Raw genomic sequence first — 25855 nt, 5'->3', positions numbered from 1 at the left:
GAGCATTTATTAAAGAGTGTTGTCATGTTTTTCCTCCTTGAGAAATGGAAAGTGTTTAGGATATATCTGAGCTTCATTTGCAGGGTTTTTTTTTCCTTTGAAAAAAAGATCTGACAGTGTGTTTGTGAATATGCATGTTTGTGTGTGTGTGTGTGTGTGTGTGTTTGGGAGTTTGTGAACGGGAAGCAGGAGATGGGTTGCATTAGGAGTTGCACTGAAAGATTAAAATGCACTGAATTATATCAGACAGAAACTCCCTCCCCCCCAAAAAAAATTCAGAAAAAAATCTAAATTTTTGTTTCAACATTTTTTAAAAGGAAACTTTGCAATTTTTGTGTTTGTTTCTGAAACAGCTTTACATTTTCAATTTCACTTGAATTTTATTTTTAGAAAAAGTTAAAAAAAACCCAAAACCAACCCAAAACAAAAACCTTGAAAACAAAACAAAATATTTTGTTGGGCCCAAAATGAATTTTTTTTCAAGTGCTTTGGTTTGGTTACTGAACCGAAGAATTGATTATTCTTGCAGCTAACAGACTTGGGGTAACATTTTCAAAAGTGCTTAGGGGTTACTTAGGATCCTCAGTCCCATTATCAAAAATGACATAGTTTAGGTCTCATTGAAAGCTCTCATTTAGGCTCCTAAGTATCTAAGGCTCCTTAGTCACTTAGGTGTTTTGAAAACATCACCCTCAATTCTTTTCTTTTGTCCTTTGCCTGACCCCTGGATTCATCCACTTCCCCAGCAGACCTGCTCTACAAAATGGCATTTTCTGCACAGCGTGAGCTCACATGCACTGCACGTGCAAGGTCACACTGCATGGAGGACACCATTTTGTAGAGCATATCTTTCTGTATGTGGCCCATGGAGGGGCCCCACCCACCTCCATCTGGCCCACAGCAAAAAAAAGTTGGACCACTCTTTAGCTCAAACAACAGGGCCTTGATTAATCCCTCTTTGTGACTCAGGACTTCGTGACATTAACAGGCCATCTTGGGAGCATGTTTATTCTGTTGCTGGATTTACTTCCTCTGCAGATGTTGTTCTGGGGTATTTAAATGCCACTCTGGTACTGAAAAGGTTAAGGGGAGCTGGAGAGATCAGTTAGTCCATTCTGTGGCACCTGAAGGGGAGACAGGTAATTAAGGATCAGATGGAGCTGGGGAGAACCAGATTGGATGGTTCCTAGGACTGTAGTGCACTGGTGGGGGAGACCCAGGAAAAGAGGTAATTGTGAGTTTCCTCTCTCTGGGAAAGGAAACATGGATGGGCCTGCAAGAAGGAGTTTGTACACTGGGACAGTCCTGAAGGGAGAGGGAAGCAGGTGACTTCTAAACCAAACCAGAGGGAAGAGAGGCTCCAGGAAAGAAGCCCTGAGGATCAGCAGCGTGGCAGGAGATGGGCTCTCTAGGGGGAAAGCCCTGGGAAGGCGATGTGTTCTGTAATGGTGTGAGAAAGAACTCTGTAGAGCCTGGGAGAAAGGTGAAGAAGACAGAGAGTGGAAGAGATCTTTTTCTTTTGAATTGAAACAGAGTTACCCTGGAAGGGGTGGCACTGTTTGACCTTGCTAGAGGGACAAGTCACTACACAAACACTGAGGTCCAGAGGAGGAAGCAGAGGGGCTATGATGCTGGAGTTTGTCACGAGGAAGCGCTCTGGAACAGTGAGTCTATGAACTGTTACAAGTTCAAATAAGGGCTTTGTATTTGAATCTGGCTTGACAAGGAGTTAAAAGTATTCTTTCATTCTCGCTCTTACTGTAACAAGCACTCACTGAAGGTAGATGCACTGCAAAGAAAGAAATCCTAGTTCAACTGTTCACTGCATTTCCTAGCTCCGTGGCATGGGACACTGCTCTGTGCAGTGTATAGCCATGGCTTTGAGTATTTCATGATATTATAGTTGAATTTCATCTCCCCCCTTCCCTGCCCCCAGTTGAACATCTATAAGATTTCTATCTTCAGAAGACTATTGTGTAATGCTGATGGTGTGGCAGTCACAGTTTCACCCTCTGAGTAACTCTTTCCTTTTGGGTTGAGTGCCTGTGACCAAGAGAGACAGAGCATGCTTACTGGGGCAAAGCATACAGTAGTGCTGGCAGGAACAGTGCTATTTTCACCCACTAATGCAGCATATTCCTCTTGACTAGAATCTTGCTGCAGATATGCTGCAATGAGTTATTGCAGTGATGGAGCAGAAACACTGGTGTAAAAGGGGTTAACAGAAGGACCATTTTCTCCAGAGGCTCAAGAGAGAGGCTGTGACTGGCTGTTTCGGAAACGGAGGGGCCAGGATGTCTTAAGGGAAACTGGGCTCCCTGCCCAGGTTCATAAGACTGGGTTGAACCCAAAGCTGGGGGAATTTTCTGTCCCCTCTTCTATCTGTGCTAACTTAGCTTTCTTGTTTTACATGCCATCCTAGAGGACACAATCATGCTGACTGTCCCGTTCTGCTGAGTTATTCCAGCTGCTCAGGTGTTTTTGGTTTTTTATTCATAAGTAAAAGTGGAAATTGGGCCATTTGCTGGTAAATCTGTTCCCTGTTAGGCCAGGGAAGGCCCAGCAAGCCGGCAGTCAGGCCATCTTGGGTTGTGATAGTATCTGATCTTATGGCTAAATAGGATCAGGCCTGAGCAGCAGTGGTACATGAGGCCTCCATAGAAAGATCAGGTGCTGTGGGAAATGGTGTTAGTGATTGAGTGGGAAAGTCGGCGCTGATAAAGCAGGCTGCTGGGTAGCAGCTCATTGAGTTCTCGTCATCTGGATGAGACTATGCTTAACTTCTACTCTCTGGCAGTCATTAAAACCCATTGGCACTTGGTTACATTCACAACTAACCAAGCAATGATATTGTGACCTGTCTATTGTCCCCCTTGTAAAGGAGGAAATATTTTTCGTGTCCAGTCTGAAATTGTTGTGTTTTGCTTGGGAATGTGACCTGCACTCTACCTTGGAGGCAGTTGCATTTCATGGGTAGGCAAAGGCATCGCTGTATGTGGGTAAAGCACTTTGAGAGTTGATTCTTCCAGATGAATGGGGCTCTGTTAATGGCCGATATCTGTGTGATTCAACTAAAATAAAACAGAACAGATAAGGCAGTGTTTCTGCCAAAGCCCTTGTGTAGAAAACAGAGGAAAATACCAATGCAAAAAGCAAAGTTTCACGTTTACTGATGGAAGGAGGCTGGAACCTCACAGCAGGGACCCCCCTCCAAGCTATGATGGGAGACACTTCTAAGCAGGCATCAGTGTGGGAAGGGATGTTATCTGGTATTTGGAGTAGGAGCAGTTAGAGCATATGAATGGTATTTCCCTCCCCTCCGCTGTGGGAGCAGTCTCTGAGGGAAGCTTCTACCACGCGTGCTCATTAGCAGGGGTAGAGGAAGGGCTGAGGCGGGACAACGGAGGACACAAAGAGAAAAGATAAAGGGAGTGGAGGCTAAAGAAAGATAGGAGGGCAGGTGGGGGGGGAGACATGGGAGACCAAGGGAAGGAGGGCACTAAGGACACACAGAGAGGGAAAGAAGAAGAATGGAGAAATGAACACACAAAGAGTGGAAGGGAGGGGGATGCTAAATGTTAATTGGAGGGGAGGCAGACACTGACAAAGGATGAGGGATGGAGGCTGACGGGAAAAGAGGAGAGGGAGGGGAGAGAAAACAAGTGAGACAGGGTTTAGAAACATTTTCTAGAAAATTGCTGCCAAAATTGTCTGATAAAATATATCTCCTGCCTGGGTGCACCTCTGAGTAGAGATGCAAAATATGTGTACAGCATCCCAATGTATCCCCATTGTATTGTTCTGCAGGATGGGAAATGCCCCCAGACAGATTCATCATTCATTATATTGCCCATCTGGCTACACTTACACCTCAGACCCATTGGAGAGGAAATCGTAAGGGGTCTTCTCTGCCTGAGGTGTGCAGAATGGGTTTTGGCCTGCTACCCATATAAAGGGGAGGCTGTGGAGTTCCCCCTTTCCCTTATAGTAGAGATTATCATAAAGAGCACACCCTGTCTGTCATCTGGTTACAAGGGGATTCTTGGAGTGAATTATAAAGCTTTAGGAAGTATGTGCAGCAAATCCTGAAACTGCCAAACACCTGCAGCTCCTGATGTCTTCAGTAAGAGTTTTAAGTGCTCGGCGCCCCTAACCTCTGCGTATGCATTTACTGGCTTGATCCTGTACCACTGATATCAATGGGAACTTTGCCATTGACTTTAACAGGAGTTGGGATGAAGTCTTTGATACCTAAGATTCATCATTGTTTCTGGGTTTGTTTTCTCCTTACTAAGGGATACAGAAAAATAAGTGACTGATTTTCTAGGCACCCCAATCTTTTATCTCATCAATAACCCTTGATTCTCAGCCCCAGGACTGCAGATTGCTGCTGGTCTTTAGAGCACATACATGAGATGTGCCAAGCTGGCGAAACATCTTTCAGGGCTCTAGCACTGAGGAATCCTGCTTTGACTATGTGAGGGTTTCCAGGGGCTTTATTGAGCAACCCCAGGCCCCTCTTGTGTCTTTCTTTGCTATAAACTCAGCTGTGTTCAAACTTGCAGAAAACCCCAGTATCAGAGTGGTAGCCAACTTGGAGGGGGTGGAACCAAATCACCTAGTGACTGGGGGGGATGAGACTGGTGGGGTTGTAGGCACTGAGGGGAATTCACTACCAATAAAGAGCTACGCCCCAGAAGAGGTAACTGCAATGCCCATTCCCGCCTCCATTTTAGTATTCATGGTAATCCATCACCCATAAAATGAGCACTTATATTTAACCGTTGGGGCCTGACTTGGATAATTTTTTTGAATGATTGGGAGTACTGCTGTCTATTTACTGTTTAGATTACAGTTCTGCAAAGGGATGTACCCTAATAATGTGCGGGGTGACATGACTAAGTCTGTGACTTCTTAAACTGGAAAAAAAGAACTGTGCTGAGAAGCTGATGGAAACTGGTAATGGGAGCTGCCTGTTTTGCTATCTAAGGACTGGTCTGTACTGGGGATATTTTTACTGGTGTACTATATGTACCTGTAAATGTAAAGTTGGTCTTGCACTGGGACAGTGCATCTGTCACTCAGTATGGCTACAACAGTACAAATACCCCCATTTGGAATCTTGCAGTTATGCAGGAAATGCTAAGGGATGCTTCATGATTCTCTACCCCACACTCCATGTCCTCCCATCTGCAAGTCCCATATCATCCATGGTAAAATGATTTACCATCTTGGTTGTCCTTTCAGAAGGGAAGGACCACATGGGCAGGTCAAAACATATGTTACACGGCAAGCAAGCAGCCAGTGCATGAGATGTAATAAATCTATTAACGAGTGTCAAAAAGTTTCTTGTTCTGTGACGTTGAAATTCCTTCATTTGTCTAATGATGTTGTCCTGGACACAGCTACCACAGGATACTCTTTAAAAAATAAATCGCTACAGTCCCAGATAAACGTCACAATCTGCTTTTTATAGGATCGTACAGGATGTACCATTCTCACCACTATATTTATTACACTCTGTAAGCAAACACAAAGATTAGGCCACGATCACCTTTCCAGGGCCCACTTACGTTCTGGGGGAATGGCAATGATGGGGTTGTATTACTTTGCCCTCGTCATTTCTGAAGCAGCTGGGTACTCTTTTAATGAAAACTCCAGCTGGCTTTGGTTTGATTAAAGGACCCATTCCTTCGTGGGTGCGCTTTTTTTTGTAACTCCATTTGCTTCAGCAGAGATGTGGTGACTTGAACCAGCTGTAAATCTAGCCCTTCAGAAATGTAAAGCAGCATGTAAGTGCTACATGTTTTGTCTTGGGTGCTCAGAAAAAAATGCCATGGATTCATGGAGATCCGAATCCTATTTGTGATATCTGTAAAGGGGAAGCAAGGGAAACTCCCCTCTACTATCTGTTCCTTCCTCTCTTTGTGGTTTGAATTACTTGTCAGTATGCCATGGCCAGAGTTGGGCTGAAAAAGTCACCAGGTTTAGGTTTTATAAAATGCTTCTGTCACCCCAGGATTTCTCAAGAGGCTCAAGATTTTGCCTTACCAGCCTGGGCCCAGTAATGAGAAGAGATGGACTCAAATCAACCCTTTCCCCCCACCCCCATCCCAACACTCCTGAACTTTGGGAAAGTTTGTAGTGGGTCTAGATCTGAACGTTATCACCTGGATCCATCTCTAGTTTGAAGTAAGCCTGGGCCTCTTTGTGGGTGTATGATATAACCCAGGCGGAGCTGGCTGCTTGCTTTGACTTTCGGGGCTGAACTTTCAGGCCTGTGGGAATCTGAAGCTCAATGTGAGACCAGAATGTATGAACCCCATGCGAAGAGCAAGTGAAAAATAGGTTTGAGTGAATCGCTCTGGGAATTGAAGCCACTGAATATTGCTCCAGTGTAATTACTGTTTGCTTCCATCTGCATCAAGCCTTTGAGTAGCAATTCTCCTCTAGGAAGTTAATGGGCAAAAGAGAAACGGGATTTCAATACCTAAATGCACTGTCACGAAGGGCAATCTAGTTTAGACAACTGTAAATGGTTATTTTTTAGCAATGTTTTATTGCTTCTCCCACACTGTCATCCACTGATATCTTAGAGGTGTCTGCCCTTGTAGAACCTGATTTTAAACCAAATGCATTTAAAGAGTACAAAGAACTCACATTCTAAACTCCAGGCAATGTACTTGTGGGAGATGAATGACACATCTCCAACAACTGATCCTTTCAAACACTACTTGTATCACAGTAGCTCCTCCAGATGTGGGCCCTATTGTGCTACATGCTGGATGTGCACATAGTCAAACAGTCTCTGCCCCAAAGAGCTTACAGTTTAAATAGACAAAGACAGGCACAGGATCCTCACTTACAGAGAGAGAGGGGTGAGACACAGAATGGTTGTGACCCAATACAAGAGACTGTATGGCAGAGCAGGGAATTGTACCCAAGCCACTGCATTGCCAACAAAGACACCCTTCCTCATGGCAGCTCATGGTAGTGGAGGAATGGATACTGAATGGTGCTAAAGACACTAGACCAAATCTATTCTCCCCCCACCCCAAGAAATGTGACTATTTTGTGGGGAACAAATATTTGATAATGTGCTTTCAATATATCCGAGAAAGCTCTAACACCACCCAGTGCCTGGGCAGCTGAAGCTCGACAAATTCAGACTGGAAACAAGGTGTAAATTTTTAACAGTGAGAGTAATTAACCATCAAAACAACTTACCAAGGGTTCTGGTGGATTCTCCATCATAGGCATGTTTTAGGTCAAGACTGGGTCTTTTTTCTGAAAGATCTGCTCTAGGAATTAATTCAGGAGGGCTTTATGGCCTATGTTACACAGGAGGTAAGACTAGATGATCACATCGGTCCCTTCTGGCCTTGGAATCTATGAATTTTCAACTTGGTTCTGAAAGGTTGCAATGATTATTTAGGGCAACAAGAATTGCAATTCAGGATTAGGCCTGCACTGAGGTTCTTAGGGTTAGATTTTCAGAAGGCATTTAGGCACTTGTTGATGCAGATAGCTATGCAGGTGTCCAGCGCCCATTGAAATCAATGAGAATTAGGCAAATAGGTGCTCCTGAAAATCCCACCAGGTGCCTATTTGTATCTTTAGGTGCCTTTGAAAGTCTGACCCTTGGTTTAACGTGTCAGCTATGGGACCATTCTGGGAAGTGTGGTTTAAATAAGCATGGCTAAAATACTGTGGGGAGTTTTTTTGTTGTTTTTTGGGGGTTTTTTTTAAAGTGACTAAAATGAATGAACATCTTTACAGAAGAGCTGCATTCCTCTCAATTTAACTGTGGGAGCAAATCTGGATGTTTGCATCAACTACCTGACTGTGTGTGCAAACCAAATAATTGGAAGTGCAACTAATCACTCTTGCACCTGCAGCTCATTTGGTGGGCACAAAAAAGTAGGTGCAAAGACAGAAGCTGGGCCTTCTTTCAACTGAAAATATACTCTGAAATCCCTTTACTTTTTCCTCTTATGGCAACAGCCATTTATTAATAGTTCAGTTCCTTCCAGTACTTGCTGGTACCTTTTTGAAAGCTAAATGGAGTCTTCAGTAGAGCTGGTCAGGAATTTTTGATGATTTTTTTCATCAGAAAATGTCAGTTTATCAAAACATTTAACAAAAATGTGTCTGTTTTAGTAAAACTTTCTCTGGTCTATGGTGGACTTTCTGGTGAAAACCAGAGACTGACCTGACCCCAGTCAACGGTGTGGTGGTTTAGGCACTCAGTTTGGATACCCAGGTTCAAGTCACGCTTTCTTGTTTCTTTTCAACAATTTTTTTTTTGGTAAGGCTTTGGTTTCATTCTGATGCTGAACGAAAACAAATCCAGAAATCTCAAAACTTTTCATGAAATCGAATTCTTGTTTTCCACCCATCTTAGGGGTATGGGAGTCAAGCTGTGCTCTTATGCTAACAAGTTATACCACATCACCAGTACTCTCTTTGTAGTGATTTAGAATATTATCTAATCTATTGTACTTTATGGGGTGGAGTGCAATATTTATTACTGTGAGTTTGGGGTGACTGCATTAGTCATGAGTGGTGGAGCATACATAAACTATGCAGATCTTCCAAAACAATAGGCAAAGAACCCCACCCATATCTCCTCTGTTTAATTCAGTCATTTTTATGTCATTTTTCTTGTTTCCTTTTAAATCTCACTATTCTTTTGACCCTCTGAAGTGTCAGTTACTGTGGATACAATTATAATTTTTATATGGGTGGTCTCTAGTGACATCAAGTGTCGCATAAGTTCAAATATATGGTTAAAAATGTATCCCTTTGTGAAATGCAGAATTTCATACACAACTGTAGGTGTACGCACTGGGTGGGGAGTGCATAAAGAGGACGTGTTTCCCTGAGTATTCTCATTTATGGACCAATCAATGCAGTAACAGAATGAATATATTCACACTCTGGAGTCTCTCTCACCAACACTTTTTTAAAGTGGTTGCATCCATTTCAAAAATCAATCCATAGTAAATGTTCCTGCTAATATTCCATATATATTCCTGCATATTTCCACTTAAGTCTCGCCAATAACCAATTGTGTGAAATTTCATACACATGGTTTTACATGTTGGGTAAATCTTTTTTTCATGGAAAGTCAGAGATAAAGCAAACAAGACATCTGAGAAATATGAGGACTGGAAGAAAAATCTCATTTTTTCCCTAACTGTTTGTAGTCATTCAAAAGTTTCCACAAAAGAAAATAAAAAAACAAATAAGGGGAGGGGACTGTCAGTCGTCTTAAAAGGTTATATTTCAATAAAATATTTTGAGCAGCTATGTTGTCAATATCAGAAGTATGCCAGTATAGCATTTTCTTACAATGGTATAGGGACAGCAGGGATACAATTAAGGTTGTTCATAAGCACCTTTGTGCTGCATTTTGTTTTTCTGTGTGTGTGTGTGTGTGTGTTTAGTGTAACTTTAGATTTGAATGTTATAGTTTTTAGACTTTGTAAAGCTACAATGTACTGTTAGGTTGTGAAACTTACTGTTATATTATCTGCAAGCTTAACATCACCCTAGCAAAGCTTTTTTGCTGAGAATTTCCTTTGTTTTGGGACCTTTATTTTTAAGAGTTGCTCAGTGACCCCTTTCTTACATAATTGGTATGGAAGCTGCTTTGCGGCTAGTTTTGGTGGTGGAAACACTGCAGTAAATTCAAGCCAACCCAACTCTATCAAACCACTTTGTGTGCTCTGCTCGCATAGGCTAGCAGATGCTGTAAGTTTTGGCGGCTTTAGAAATGCCATAGGTAGCTAGCATGATAGAGAAACATTGTGGAAGAAGAGGATGGACGAGTCAAAAATAGTGAAAGAGATGGGAAACCAGGAAGATGTCTGCTCTCTAGTCCAACCACAAATTGCTCATTCTATGTGCTGTTAAGAGTGTTTTTTGTTAAATTCACAGAAGGTCAGGAAGTCACTGGTGAAGGGTGAGAATCCTGGTGAATGGTTGTGGTGCTGTGGCCATTAGGCAGAGGATGGAACAGAATTAAAAAGGCCCAACAGCTCAGTGCCTTAAGTTAATGACAACATATAAGCCCAGACTTAACTGAATGCTTTTGTGGTTCTGAGTCAATCCCTTAACATCTCATAAACATTGGGGTTTTTTTTGTGGTTGAAAATGTATTTCAAAAATCTCCTTAATTAGCTAATTGTCAGTAACTGCTTTTTCTGAGACCTGATTGGATTGTCATGTAAATATCTAATTGGGGACTAGTTAGAATAGGCTTTATTTATGTGTGCTTATATTCCACTCAAAAACGTCTTAGTCAATCTCCAGTGGAGTATTTATATTCTGTTGCATCAAGGGTTGCTTGCAAAACATGTTTTAATTTGTGTATCTCTGACCTGTTCCCTTTGACTCAGCAGATCAGCTCAGCTCCATCTGGAGACTAAATGTGCTCAAGAGGAGCCCCCTTGCTAAAAAAGGCCTTATGAAAACTTCTGGTGAAACATTCTTATTTCTTATCCTCAAAACAGCTACTGCCATTCATTCATCTTGTGAACTAATCACTGGCACGATGCTGTTTTGAAATAGCTATTTCTGAGTTATCTGAATGTAAAACATGTTGCGATGAATTCCTGTTTATGTATGTATTTGCACATAATTAAAAAAACCCAGCCTCATATTGTTGCATCACTCAAAAAATATTTTGTAAAAATGAGAAATGGGCCTGAAGGAAATCCTGGGTCTGACTTTGAAATCCAGACTCCAAATCCAAACTTTGTCTTCATTACAGGGAGAACTAGAGCCTCAGATCATCTTTTGAACTTGGGGGTGCAAAATTCAGTTCTAAATCTGAACCTTCCTAAAACTCAGCATATTTCAGATTCAAATGAGACCCATCGCACTCTGGAGTTGCAGTAGGTCTGAATTATGTTCAAATCTGGGCTTTGGGTTCAGACTAATTTCTAGTAGCAAATATATAAGGTCATAGAATCAAACTGTTAAGTGACCCTGTGAACTGAGAGTAGTGGGGGATGCAGACACTGAAAGGAGATCCATTGACAACAAATTTAAAGCCTTGCACTGAAGGAGAGGATATGAAATGAAGACAAAATTAAGCAGTTGCACCCATCCTATTAGGGTGAGTTTAGTTTCACCTGGTCTCTTTAAAATTGTCCTAATATCATTGGTTGATGTTTGGAAAAACCCCATATTTGCTATGGAGAATGTTTAGGGATGAGTGGTGAATGTGGTATAAATGCTGACTTAGATTAGAGAGGCAGGCTAGGATGGGAAGTGCCCATAACGTGGCCTTTGCCGTAAGAAGTGAACCATAATATGAGAGTTTGAGAACTCCTAAACTAGTGTTAGTTGGTAACCGGACTAAGGGTGCCTTGGTTAGTTTTTGACAGGTCCCGGCTTCTTTTGGCCACAGGAAGGGGATGGGAAATGAGGTAGACACTCCACTGTTTGATCTCCATGGAAAAGAGACTCTAATGTTGGTGTAAGCAGTAAAACACTTAGCTGCCACCCCCCCATCATCACCACTTCTCCTCTGCAAAGCTTTATATAGAGTGTGAGAGCCCATAAATAACAAGTAAGCCTATAAATAAACACAGCTGTGAGCCGACAAAGCCTTTTGACAAATTATGTTTGTTTAATTTCTCACGTGTGGTCCGTTTTGAGTCCAATCGGGAGGATTGCTAAGCTTTCAGAAGCAAAACTTATGTGCTGAAACCCGGGATTCCCCCTTTGTAAAGCTCTTCCGCTGGTGTTGGGGGCGGGGGTGGGGGGAGAAAGGAATCCTCTCTCGGGAATCTAAACTCAGAATATGAATGTTGGCCTAATCTACCAAGATTGTGCTTGTTGTTAATGTGAAAGGGTATGCAGGTGGAAAGGCAAAACTGCTGGAAGAGCTGTGATAATTCGATAATTCAATAATTCTGAAATCATTGTCACTGTTATTTAGTTCATATATCTGTGTATTTTATCCTTCCACCTAGAAGCACCAGTCAGGGATCAGGTCCCTGGTCTGTTTGGTGCTGCACAGACATGAGAGAAGAGTCCCTGCCCCCAACAAGATTACAATCTTGAAGTCTCTACTCAGGCAAAGGGCTTACTCTTTTCAGTAAGAGTTTTGGGTGCACGAGGGCTGCAGGATCTGTCCCAGAGCAACCATGAGGAGCTCCAGGCTTATCAAATGATTAAGTATTAATTACTTCAAAGGAGAGCTAATGAGGCGATAAACCACAAGGTTGGAGCTCAAACGGTTTATGGTACCATTAGGAAGCTGAGATGGAATTTATAATTTGAGGAGGGTGAATGATTCAGTCACGGACTTAAGGAAAGGAATTAGTGCTTGTTTCTGTGCATGAGTTAGCCACAAATAGACTTCAATTTTTATGAGCGTATTAATTATTTGAAATTATTCAGCAAACCCTTTGTATGGATAGATTTCAGCCTATGGGGTTGTCCCGGCAATCTTTGCTGTGAATGTCTTTGGCTATATGACAGGTTTCAGAGTAGCAGCCGTGTTAGTCTGTATTCGCAAAAAGAAAAGGAGTACTTGTGTACTAAAGTCTCTAAGGTGCCACAAGTACTCCTTTTCCTTTTGGCTATATGCTGTCTGCCTTTCGTGCTGTGAGATTTCAGTGACCAATCTCGTGGTGTTTCTGCTCCCTTGTTTTGTTTGAAACTTTTTAGAAAGAACTGAGTTGCACTGGAGCATGTAATAAATACCCTGGATTTGCTATTGGAAACCTCTTCTTGGCTTGTGAATATTGGAGTTTGGGGAAGAACTGCTTATGCAAACACCTGCTAGCAGGGGGGAACCCCACCAACATTTGAACAATTGGTCATGGAAAAGTGAATAAACAAGCACGTGTAAAAGTGATTCAGAGTTGGTGAAAATGTTCATGAGTGTCCTACCCCATTGTACAGCGTAGCTCTGATTATAATCACATCTTCTCTGCACGCAATCTTGGGCCGTAGTTCTTGCTGCACCATCCAACCCAACCGACTTTGTACCATAGCTGTAAGGAGGAGGAGGTGGCCACTAGGCAGAGGATGGAATGATCTGAGGAAGCTGGTGGAACCTGACCACATTCTGAGCCAATGCCCTAAACCACCTCACCACGTTTATTCCTCATTTTATAAATCTCCAGAATGGATTCTAATGGAATTGATACATCCCAGGGCTTCTTGCTGCACTTTACACCCGGTCTCGGCTCACAGAGCACCTACTCGTTTAGAATACCCCATGTATAAGCTGTTCCATTATGAAATATGAAGATATACATTTGCCTTCATATTTAGTGCATGTTAGGGGAGGAAGAGGATATACAGAAACAGCCTTCTCCTTATCAGTGCTCCCATAGAGGAGCCAGGCAGAACAGTGACTTAAGCCTGGGTGCACAAAACTGCAGTGGACACCTAAACTTGCTCGCTACCTGTTTTGGGTTTTTTTTGTTTACCTCAGTAAAAAGTTCCCTAGGTGCCTATGAGTATGCACACTGCTGCCTCCCTCTAAGAATCTAGACACCTAAATCATAAAGCGATTCACGCCAGAAGAAGAGATGCATTCAGCTGCTTAAATCATGTTTGGGCCCAATCTTTTAGGCACCCTCTGAGCCTCGCTCCTGGATCAGGCCCCTGGGGTGAGATCACCAAAACACACAGGAAGAGGACCCTCCTAATTCTTTAACCTAGTTGTTAAGGTACTCGGCTGGGATGTGGGAGACCCTTGGTTCGTTCTTTTTTCATTAAACTGTCTGAGTCCAGCTCAGAGAATGGAGGAGGAGAAATATACCAAGGAGCTACCTACCATAGCTGTGACAGTCAAGGAGAGTCAGCAGAGCTGAACCGAAACCAGTGCATGAGCTGACATAACTAGCCAGCTAGAGATTTCTTCTCCAATCTTCAAAATGGTGGTTCCTTTCTTTGCTACACATTGATTGGCTAAGCTATGTCTGTGTAGAAGTTGTATCACATTTTAGGCTCTTGAAGTCACTGGGGCTTGCAAGGTCCAGCTTTAGATTGTAATAGGGACTGGGACTATGGGGCAGGGACTGTGTCTTCATATGTGCTCATACAGCACCTTGCTCAATAAGGCTCCAGTGCTGACTGGTGTCTTTGAGGATCATCATCTTCAGTGGTGAGGATTTTTTTTTATACTTGTCTGTCCTTCTTTCAATGCTCTTTATCACTCTTCCCTCCTTGTCTTCTTTTCTCTCGTTCCCAGTTTTAGACCTTTTCTGTCTCCATCTTTTTGTTTTTATATTTTGCTTTCTCTTTCTCGTTGCATCTCTTCTTTTCTTCCTCCCGACCCCCCCCCCCCCAGAGTGTAATAGCTTCAACAGGACAGTCTGAGTGAGCCCCCTGCCCTCCAGATTATCCCATAGCTCACTGGCTAGAGAACTCAACTGAGGTGGCAGCTTTCATTTCAAATCCCTTCTCCCCCCTCAGGTGGGACTTAAACTAGGGATCTCCCACATCCCAGGTGAGTAACCACTGGGCTAAACATTAGGAGGGAGGCTGGCGTCCTGTGTGCTCCCTGTCACCTTGCTAAAATGGTGCAGGGGCTTTAGTCCAGAAGAAGGCTCCCAGCTGAGAATCATTAGCAGACATAGGTGTCCAGGTCTGTAGGGAGTGCCTATGTCTGTGAGAGAGGGGAGGCTTAGCATATGTCCCTCTGGTTGGCATCTCCCATTGGCTAGCTTAAGCAGCTCCCTGCCTAGTCTGAAATTCACAAAAGCCAGTATGCTAGGGCACTCATCTCTCCCCATTCATCATACAGGTGACTAGGAGCCTAACTCAGGCTTTGTGGGTCGCAAGGACTTTCTAGGAACCTGAAAGTTAGGTGCTGTGATGCCCAGTGCCACACCTCACTCCTGTTGTGCATCCAGGCTAAATGGGAGGAGGGGGCTAGCTAGCACACCCAGAGAGGATCTTTGCTGCTAAGAGGGCATATCTAGGCAGCTTGAGGGTGTGACCATGTCCTTGTCTCCCTGCACACCCTCTGGTACCCTGTAACAGGCATTTGGGGTGGGTGACACATACCTTCTTTTCAGACCAGCCATAAGTAGCCTTCTGACTATGCAGACTCCCTCTAGGACATTCTGGCTTGTCTGCCCTGCACAATCAGAATGGCTCAGGGACTGTTTGTCCATTACAGCTCTATTTCTTTTATGCAGTTCTGGTGGGAAGAACCAGAACTGACCCACAACTGTGCATCGTATTCTAAAAACAGCCCCCTGTCTTGGACAACATATGAGGGATGAAGGTCTGATTATCATGGGTCCTGGATGTGCTCAGCCTCTTGAAGAGAAGGTGCTTTGTGGTGGCCTGGTCCCACATTTGTCATCCTGAATAATTCATGCATTCTCCTTTTCATATGACACATTGAGTTCCATGATTTAAGAGCTTTAATATACAGCTCCTGTTTGTTCTTGCTTCTGTTAATGAATTATCCATGAATGGGATAATTCGGCATTCCCCATACATTATACATCAACCACAAAATCGGATGCTTCACAGCCATCGGTGTGGGGAGCAGCTTTCTGAAATGTCCATTGGCCAGGAGTGTCTAGGAAAACCAAGGGGAGACCTTGCAAATTCAGAACTGGGGGGACAACATAGCCCAATAATAAAAGCAATGCCTAGGTGGAATGGAATCAGTGGAAACTTACGATCAATGTAGACAGCAGAACACTGCCAAAGGAGATAGCTGGTGTCACCTAATGCATCATCACGCTAGGTAGTACCACTGTGGAATATAATCTAAATTAGAAATGTGCCCGATTTACCTCAGTCCAGATTTTTGATCAGAACGTTGAAGTCCATATAGAATGGAACCCAAAGCAGAATGATGCCTGACTTCAGTTATTGTTTGTGGGTTTTATATGGTTTTCTCTAAAACAATCTAGTAAAGGAAAAAGAAGAGCACGGTAATGAGTTACATTCTGGAGTGTACCCAGCACAGCCTGCTTAATTAACTGGAATAAAAGCAGAACTCCCCCCCATCGTCCTTCCCCCCCCCCCAAAAAAAACCACCAACGGGGCAAAGAGCTTAAACTGATCTACTGTAGCAGCCTGCAATGGACCCAAGATTTGCACCAGAGAGGAGTGGCTCAGTTTCAGGTATCTGAAATAAAGCAACCAAGTAAAAAACAAAACAAAAACCACACGTGAAAACAATCCAGCATCCTCTGGGTCAAATTCAGAGTCCAAGAGGGTTGACTGGGTGCAAGTGAGGACAGACTTTGGTCCTTTGAGCTAAAAAGAAGAAAATATACTAAATTCTATTTTATCATCCAGAAAGATCATTGTGTTTTATATAGAAAGCATTTAACCCACTGCTGAGATGCAACTTTCTGTAGGGTAGAAAAACACATACACAATGTTTTGGGGAAGAAATAAAGCTGTTGCCGCTTGAAACTGTAGGAGCAATTTGAGGAGCCTGGGATTTGGCTAAGATGCCTAGGTGGACACTAGGGCTGGGCAGGAAACTGTCTTCCCATCTCATACAAAAGTTGGTTGTTTTTTTAAATGTTTCCCTCCCCATCCAAACCTGGGACAAAGCTGAAATTTCAAATGTTCATGAACTGATAATCCCCCAAATAAATTTCAGGTTGGGTAAATGAAAAACTTTAGTTGGATCATTTCTGAATTTTCATTTCAATTTCCACCTCCTTTTTATTTTTAAAGGTTAAGTAGAAATGAACTGAAATGTCTAAACAAAGTAATTGCAAACTGGAAAATGAAAACAGGATGTTCTGACAATTCTGAAAGTCGTCCCCCCCCCAGACTTTTTTTTTAAATTGGGTCAGTTTTGACAAATCTCTCAATCTCCTAAAGAGGTTCAGTTTTGATAAATAGGCATTTGCCAATAAATCAACCAGAAGTTTTCTGTCAGAAAATCCCCAATTTGCTGTAGATGACGCCTCCTTGCTTTGGTAAGTGGTCAGGACTGAGGCATCGTTTCAGAGAAATTGGAGGTGCGGGGGACGCTGTCAGTGTATAGAATGTTAGATGTGATTAGATTATACGCTGCAAATGTGAGGGGGAGGGCAAAAAATGGAAGACTAATGGAGTACATAGGTGTATGAAAAGTCTGGGGGTGGGGTAAATCAAGATTGGGGGCAGGATCTTTAGCGTTTCATCTTATTTAAAAGACAGCATCCGCACCATGTTGGGGAACTGATTCCACACTGACCTCAGGAAGAATTCCAGAACTCCCCCTTTTTTTCCTTTGGGGTTGAGGTCTCCTATCCAACTAGTAACCAGACTGAAGTGGATGCTTGTCTAGCTTATAAATAGAACCTCATGTATTCCCCTTTTCCATGGCCATGACATGTGCAGAAGAATCTGTTTCCTACCTCTTGCCCCAGCTTTATGCTCCAGAATCTAAACTTTCATTTTTAATGCAAAAATATTTTTCAAACAAAGCAAGTATAACTGTCCTTGTGAGTCAGCAGGCAGCTTGGACCAATAGCTCTGAGAGGTGTGAACTGATCCCTTTCATTGCAATGGTATGTTAACTCATGAACCTAAAGATGACAAATTAAACATCAAATTTTTTAACCATTTTGCTGCTGTTTCTGCTAAAGTGATCATTCAGGTAATAGCTTGGGATTCCTAAGTGCTCAGGGATCCAACTGAAGTGTCTCCCTGATAACCTTGACTTCACACTTAAATGCTGTCAGTACAAAAATCTGCAGCGTATTGAAAGATGAAAGTGTGGAGACAGTGCTACATAAATTAAGCTTAATATCAAAAACAGCAAAGGGGCTGCTGTGCTGTTGTTCAACTTCATATTCAATTCAATAAAACTCTCAATTTCTAATTAATATGAAGCTGTCAAAGAATTTCCCATCTGCCATACAGGAGTGCTATTGAATCAGCTAAGCCAATGCATCAGAGTTTAATGTATGCCTGATCCAAACACACTGAAGTCCATAAGAATCTTAGTGTTGACAGAATGGGGCTTTGGATCAGGCTCATCTGCTCATGTGCCAAAATTGATTTGCTTAATTTAGTAATGCGATAAGCTGGGAACTTTTCTTGAGTATCTGTGGGGATTCAGGTCTGGTGTCCCAGGTCAAACCTGTGAACAGGCTGACTTCAGTTACAGGGTGTAGTGGCCACATACCCTAAAGCAATGCTACTCTTTTAAAAAAACTGCAGCCTCCCTGCAATACAGAGCATTTCCGAGGCACAGTGCAACATGTGCCAGGCTGGGGGAAGGGTGCGCGTGTGACGCTACAGTCGCTGAGCTGAGAGATGCCGTGTTAAAAAGGAAAAGGCATTGTTAATTCTGGCTGATCATTCTTGCCTCCTGTCTGTTCCATGGCAAAGATTAAAGCTGCTACTGGCAGCTCTAACTTTGTCTGGCCAATGGCCTTGTTTGGACTTCTGATAGGCTCCAGATCAGTGCACACCAGGTATGCTTTCTGTGTCGGATTCTCAGTGGCAAATCCATTAAATACTGTGTGGCTGATTGCTGGAAATGTTTATAAGAGACCTCCTCCTCCTCCTCCTCCCCCTCCTTCTTTGCTAAAGCAAAAAGCAAGGCAGGGAAAAACAGAAACAGATTTTTTTTTAAAGTATAACTTCCTCTGAGAGAGAGGATGGGTTTTGGTCCTTAGTAAATGGAGTATTTTAGCACCTATACTATGAAGGAGAAGCCACCTAAGGTGGGGTAAAGAAAGTAAAGGAGTTCCAGGATATGCCATTCCAGCTTCAAGGATGAGAGAGTTCAAATATGAAGAACACAGACCTGTGTACACTTCATTCAGGATAGGGATGCTGGCTGCTGCTCACAATAAAATCTGCAAGTATTTCAGGATCAGGGTTGCGTAAATGGTTCAGTCCACCCAGTCTGGCTGAATCAAAAGACCACACATAGTTCAATGCCTTGCTCCACAGGTGTGATGGGAGTAATCTGGAGACATGTGAAGTTGGAGGGTGTGGGGGAGAGAGAGCCCCACAATCCCTGTCAGTCTCCAGTTAACCAGAGAGGGTCTCTGAAGTAGTGGCACTGATGGAATATGGAGGGAGCCATGCCCAGTCCTCCTAGCTGGAGGCAAAAATCAACTAGTGCAAACCATGTAAGAGTGGGGACTAAAATGGAGGAAGTCCTTGGAGTCTTGCAGGATTACAAGGAGGAGGGAAAAAAAACCTGATCTGAGTTACTATGAAGGGCTGTTTTAGATTAACTTGTTTCAGTGGTTCATCCTGAGATCTGAATAAATGCCGGCTGAGAATCCAGTTGCCCAACCACAATTGAAAATACTCACCCATATGAGGAAAGTGACATAATGTAGGATTTGGTACAACACTAAGTCTAATCCAGCATCCTCCCTTGGGCAGTGACTAATAACTGATGCTTAGAGGAAAGCAAAAAACAAACAAACTATAATGCATGACATGCACCACAATGAGACTCTGTAATTCCCGTCATAGCAAAGTCTAAGCCTATGTCTGGCACTTGTAATTTATGGCCATGATGAAGTTTCTTAGTTGTGTGTTCTGTGTCCCTTGCCATCACATTTCAGTTGGGGGGAGCACCTCTGCAGGGCAGCACTGAACGCCTGTTCCTCTTAACCTGTGACTCCCCCGCTCCCCTGAGATGGCAACTGAGGTCTGTGAGGGGAACACGAACTACGGCAGCCCGTGCTTTCATTAACTAGAGATCCTCACAGCAGGAGCGATTAGGATTTTTTTTTTCTTTTTCTTTGTGAGGTCAAAGTGTCCTTAAATACTGAGCCCATGTACAGCAAAGGCCCATCCCACTTGAAAATCTGAGCACAAGTCTTCACTTTACAGCCCACCGCGCCCACAGCTGCTCCCCTATGCTCTGAATCCCACTGCTTCTGCCTCCCTAATAGCCACTTCCCCTCCCGGTGAGGCCAACTCAGGAAAAACAGCCCCCTTCTGCTAAGACAAAAGCCCTAGAAACTCCCAGACCTTGCCCCAAAGCCACCCTTGCATGCTGTAACAGAAGCCGTGCGTGCTGCCCATTTCACCAAACAAGGGTATTTGCCTTTGGAACCCTGACACATGCTATGTGAGTGAGGCCAGGAAACCGTGTTTCGGTTTCCTGTCAGCTCTCCTGCTGTGGGTATGTATATGAGAGCAAATGTGTGCACATATGTCAGAGAGCACATCTGTTTGTGCAACTAACCTTTATTATATGACCCACAAAGGGCCTCAGCTGCCCCATAGCGCTCCAGCTGATGCCCTAGTACCTGGAAGCCAGAGTTAGAGAGACAGTGTGTGTGTTAGCATCCTTTGTTTCTTCCCATCCTGCTTCTGCCCTTTAGGCCTTGCCACCAGCTGCAACAAACTCCTCAGAGAAGTTCCAGAAACTACATCACTTAGGGTATGTCTACACTAAGAAATTAGGTTGAATTTATAGAAGTCGGTTTTTTAGAAATCGTTTTTATATAGTCAATTCTATGTGTCCCCTCACAAAATGCTCTCAGTGCATTAAGTTCATTAACTCGGTGGAGTGCGTCCACAGTACCGAGGCTAGCGTCGACTTCCGGAGTGTTGCACTGTGGGTAGCTATCCCACAGTTCCCTCAGTCTCTGCCTCCCATTGAAATTCTGGGTTGAGATCCCAATGCCTGATGGGGCGAAAAACATTGGTTCTGGGTACATGTCATCAGGCCCTCCCTCTCTCCGTGAAAGCAACGGCAGACAATCATTTCGTGGCTTTTTTCCTGAGTTACCTGTGCAGATGCCATACCATGGCAAGCATGGAGCCCGCTCAGCTCACTGTCACCCTATGTCTCCTGGGTGCTGGCAGACATTGTACTGCATTGCTATACAACAGCAGCAACCCATTGCCTTGTGGCAGCGGACGGTGTAATAGGCCTAATAAACATCATCATCATGTCTGAGGTGCTCCTGGCCACTTCGGTAAGGTCAGTCTGGAGCGCCTGGGCAGACATGGGTGCAGGAACTAAATTAGGAGTGACTCGACCAGGTCATTCTCTTTAGTCTTGCCGGCAGTCCTATTGCACCATCTTCTGCCGGGCAGCCAGGAGATGTGGATGGCTAACAGTCCTACTGCACTGTCTGCTGCCAGCCAAAGATGTAAAAGATAGAGTGGATCAAAACAAGAAATACACCAGATTTGTTTTGTATTCATTTGCTTCCCCCTTCCTCCCTCCGTGAAATCAACGGCCAACAATTGTTTCAGTGAGGTCTGTCAGGGGCACCTTGAAAAGTTTAATGGAGATTCAGTACTACCTGAAATACCAGAGGGAGGGATAGCTCAGTGGGTTGAGCATTTGCCTGCTAAACCCAGGGTTTTGAGCTCTATCCTTGAGGGAGCCATTCTGTGTGATAGTTGTTTTTCTTTCTCCTTGATGTAAAGCCACCCCCTTTGTTGATTGTAATTCCCTGTAAGCCATGTCATCTGTCGCCCCTCCCTCAGAGCAACAGCAGACAGTCGTTCCACGCCTTTTTTCCATGCAGACGCCATACCATGGCAAGCATGGAACCCGCTCGGATCATTTTGGCAATTAGGAGCACATTAAACACCACGTGCATTATCCAGCAGTATATGCAGCACCGGAACCTGGCAAAGCGAAACCGGGTGAGTAGGCGACATCAGCACGGTGATGAGAGTGATGAGGACATGGACACAGACTTCTCTCAAAGCATGGGCCCTGGCAACGTGGGCATCATGGTGCTAATGGGACAGGTTCATGTGGTGGAACACCGATTTTGGGCTCGGGAAACAAGCAGAGACTGGTGGGACTGTATAGTGTTGCAAGTCTGGGACGATTCCCAGTGGCTGCGAAACTTTCGCATGCGTAAGGGCACTTCCATGGAACTTTGTGACTTGCTTTCCCCTGCCCTGAGGCGCAAGAATACTAAGATGAGAGCAGCCCTCACAGTTGAAAAGCAAGTAGCAATAGCCCTGTTGAAGCTTGCAACGCCAGACAGCTACCGGTCAGTCGGGAATCAATTTGGAGTGGGTAAATCTACTGTGGGGGCTGCTGTGATGCAAGTAGCCAACGCAATCAAAGATCTGCTGATATCAAGGGTAGTGACCCTGGGAAATGTGCAGGTCATAGTGGATGGCTTTGCTGCAATGGAATTCCCTAACTGTGGTGAGGCCATAGATGGAACCCATATCCCTATCTTGGCACCGGAGCACCAAGCCGGCGAGTACATAAACCGCAAGGAGTAATTTTCAATAGTGCTGCAAGCACTGGTGGATCACAAGGGACATTTCACCAACATCAACGTGGGATGGCCAGGAAAGGTACATGATGCTTGCATCTTCAGGAACTCTGGTCTGTTTCAAAAGCTGCAGGAAGGGACTTTCTTCCCAAACCAGAAAATAACTGTTGGGGATGTTGAAATGCCTATAGTTATCCTTGGGGACCTAGCCTACCCCTTAATGCCATGGCTCATGAAGCCATACACAGGCAGCCTGGAGAGGAGGCAGGAGCTGTTCAACTACAGGCTGAGCAAGTGCAGAATGTGCATTTGGACATTTAAAAGTGCGCTGGCACAGTTTACTAACTCTGTTAGACCTCAGCGAAACCAATATTCCCACTGTTATTACTGCTTGCTGTGCACTCCACAATATCTGTGAGAGTAAAGGGGAGATGTTTATCGTGGGGTGGGAGGTTGAGGCAAATTGCCTGGCTGCTGGTTATGTGCAGCCAGACACCAGGGCTGTTAGAAGAGCACAGGAGGCCGCAGCGCACATCAGAGAAGCTTTGGAAACCAGTTTCATGACTGAGCAGGCTACAGTGTGAAAGTTCTGTTTGTTTCTCCCTCATGAAACCCCCCGCCCCTTGTTCACTCTACTTCCCTGTAAGCTAACCACCCTCCCCAGCTCCCTTTGATCACCACTTGCAGAGGCAATGAACTCATTGTTGCTTCACATTCATGCATTCTTTATTAATTCATCACACATATAGGGGGATAACTGCCAAGGTAGCCCAGGAGGGGTAGTGGAGGAGGGAAGGACAAGGCCACACAGCACTTTTAAAAAGTTTAAAATTTATTGAATGCCAGCCTTCTGTTGCTTGGGCAATCCTCTGGGGTGGAGTGGCTGGGTGGCCAGAGCCCCCCCACCCCCACCATGTTCTTGGCCATCTGGGTGGAGGCGGCTATGGAAGTTGGGGAGGAGAGCGGTTGGTTACACAGGGGCTGTAGCGGCAGTCTGTGCTCCTGCTGCCTTTCCTGCAGCTCAACCATACACTGGAGCATAGTAGTTTGATCCTCCAGCAGCCTCCTCTCATCACGCTGCTGCCACCTTTCAGCTTCAGCCCGCCACTTACTCTCTTCAGCCCACCACCTCTCCTACCGGTCATTTTGTGCTTTCCTGCACTCTGACATTGTCTGCCTCCACGCATTCGTCTGTGCTCTGTCAGTGTGGGAGGATAGTACGAGCTCAGAGAACATTTCATCGCGAGTGCATTTTTTTCGCCTTCTAATCTTCACTAGCCTCTGGGAAGGAGAAGATCGTGTGATCCTTGAAACACATGCAGCTGGTGGGGGGAAAAAAGGGACAGTGGTATTTGAAAAGACATTTTATAGAACACTCTTTCATGGTAAACCTTGCTGTTAACATTACATACATAGCACATGTGCTTTTGTTACAAGGTCGCATTTTGCCTCCCCCCACCGCGTGGCTAACAGCAGGAAACATTTCTGTTCAGCCGTAGGCAAACAGCCCAGCAGGAACGGGTACCTCTGAATGTCCCCTTAAGAAAAGCACCCTATTTCAACCAGTGACCATGAATGATATCACTCTGAGGATAACACAGCGAGATAAAGAACGGATGTTGTTTGAACGCCAGCAAACATACACTGCAATGCGTTGTTCTGCAAGGATTCCCAACTATGTGCTACTGGCCTGGAGTGGTAAAGTGTCCTACCATGGTGTACAGAATAAGGCTGCCCTCCCCAGAAACCTTTTGCAAAGGCTTTGGAAGTACACCCAGGAGAGCCACGAATGCCAGGGAAAATTCATCATTAAACACACTTGCTTTTAAACCATGTATACTATTTAAAAAAGGTACACTCACCAGAGGTCCCTTCTCTGCCTGGTGGGTCCAGGAGGCAGCCTTGGGTGGGTTCGGAGGGTACTGGCTCCAGGTCCAGGGTGAGAAATAGTTCCTGGCTGTCAGGAAAACCAGTTTCTCCGCTTGCTTGCTGTGAGCTATCTTCCTCATCCCCAAAACCTGCTTCCGTGTTGCCTCCATCTGCATTGAAGGAGTCAAACAACATGGTTGGGGTAGTGATAGCTGAACCCCCTAAAATGGCATGCAGCTTATCATAGAAGTGGCATGTTTGGGGCTCTGACCCGGAGCGGCCGTTTGCCTCTCTGGTTTTCTGGTAGGCTTGCCTCAGCTCCTTAAGTTTCACGCGGCACTGCTTCAGGTCCCTATTATGGCCTCTGTCCTTCATGCCCTGGGAAATGTTTTGGCATTTCAAAAACTGGAATGTAGTTCTGATAGCACGGATTCCTCTCTCCATACAGCGATCAGATCCCATACCTCCCGTTCGGTCCATGCTGGAGCTCTTTTGCGATTCTGGGACTCCATCAAGGTCACCTCTGCTGATGAGCTCTGCATCGTCACCTGCAGCTTGCCACACTGGCCAAACAGGAAATTAAATTCAAAAGTTCACAGGCCTTTTCCTGTCTACCTGGCAGTTGAGTTGAGAGTGCTGTCCAGAGAGGTCACAATGGAGCACTCTGGGATAGCTCCCGGAGGCCGATACTGTCTAATTGCATCCACAGTACCCCAAATTTAACCTGGCAAGGCCGATTTCAGCGCTTATCCCCTTGTCAGGGGTGGAGTAAGGAAATTGATTTTAAGAGCCCTTTAAGTCGAAAAAAAGGGCTTCGTCATGTGGACTGGTGCAGGGTTAAATTGATTTAACGCTGCTAAATTTGACCTCAACTCCTAGCGTAGACCAGGGCTTAGGATAGTTAACATTAGGTTGAGTAAAGTAGAAGAATGATCTTGTACTGGCAGGACTGGACTACATTACCTACAGAGCAGGCCTTTTCTGGCTCCAAGCCAGCGTGTAGGATAAAGCAGGGAGTGGAAGGTTGCTGAGGGGTCCAGGAATCAGATGCGTCTTTGGAAATTTCACCTGTTTTATTAAAGGGCCTATTGTGCCCATCCACTGGTATCGCTCAGAATGTCATCTTTCTCTCCTCCGCCCTCTGCATGCATGCCTCCTCTTCCAGCTCCCATTGTCCCAGACAGAGGAGCGAAAGATGTTCACTGACAGACACAAAAGGCGGCAGAAATCAAATAAAAGGCAAACGCAGCAGCCGCAGGTCAACCTTGTATAAATATTTATGCTGGAGGAAGGCTTGGTGCCTGAGTAATGACCTTGTGGCTGGTATTAATAGAGATAATGTGAGTCGGTAAGACATGCTGGCAGAGAGAGGGAGAGTTTGGAGGGTTATAAATCTCTGCACTAGGCTGCAATGCTAGCTGACCTTTACGCTGCTCTCCCTCCCTTCCCTCTTCCCCCCCCCCCCCCTTCCAATCACTCAGAGATTGGTGGAGCGCATTAGTAAGGAGAGAAGTTCAAACTCCAAGCAGTTTGCCCAAGAGAGTTTGGATGTGGATCAGGATGGCTATGGCAAGGAAAGTCACCAAAAGCTGCCTGAATTCAATGCACAGTCACTCATGGACATGAGCACACATGTTCCTGTGCATCTGACATGCACCCTCATGTATGTACCCAGCTAAGAGGGAACTGTGAAAGGGGGAGAGTAGTGCAGAAAAACTTTAACGAAAACTATAGATGGATGTTTCCTCTGGGTCTCTTCCAAGCAAGAATCTGCAGGAGGCATAAGAAGCTAAGCCTAGAAAGCC

At 44.5% G+C, this 25855-nt stretch overlaps 1 long non-coding RNA gene across 1 annotated transcript; it reads left to right on the top strand.

Annotated features, from left to right (window-relative positions):
* Nucleotides 1-1148: 1148 nt before the first annotated feature.
* Nucleotides 1149-10650, top strand: LOC122456808. Its single transcript, XR_006275887.1, has 3 exons — nt 1149-1228; nt 1534-1664; nt 10407-10650. It is a non-coding gene; the product is annotated as an uncharacterized LOC122456808 (long non-coding RNA).
* Nucleotides 10651-25855: the final 15205 nt, after the last annotated feature.

Source organism: Dermochelys coriacea, chromosome 15 (assembly GCF_009764565.3).
Source record: "Dermochelys coriacea isolate rDerCor1 chromosome 15, rDerCor1.pri.v4, whole genome shotgun sequence".
NCBI lineage: Eukaryota > Metazoa > Chordata > Testudines > Dermochelyidae > Dermochelys > Dermochelys coriacea.
This window is presented reverse-complemented; position numbering and strand designations above follow the sequence as displayed.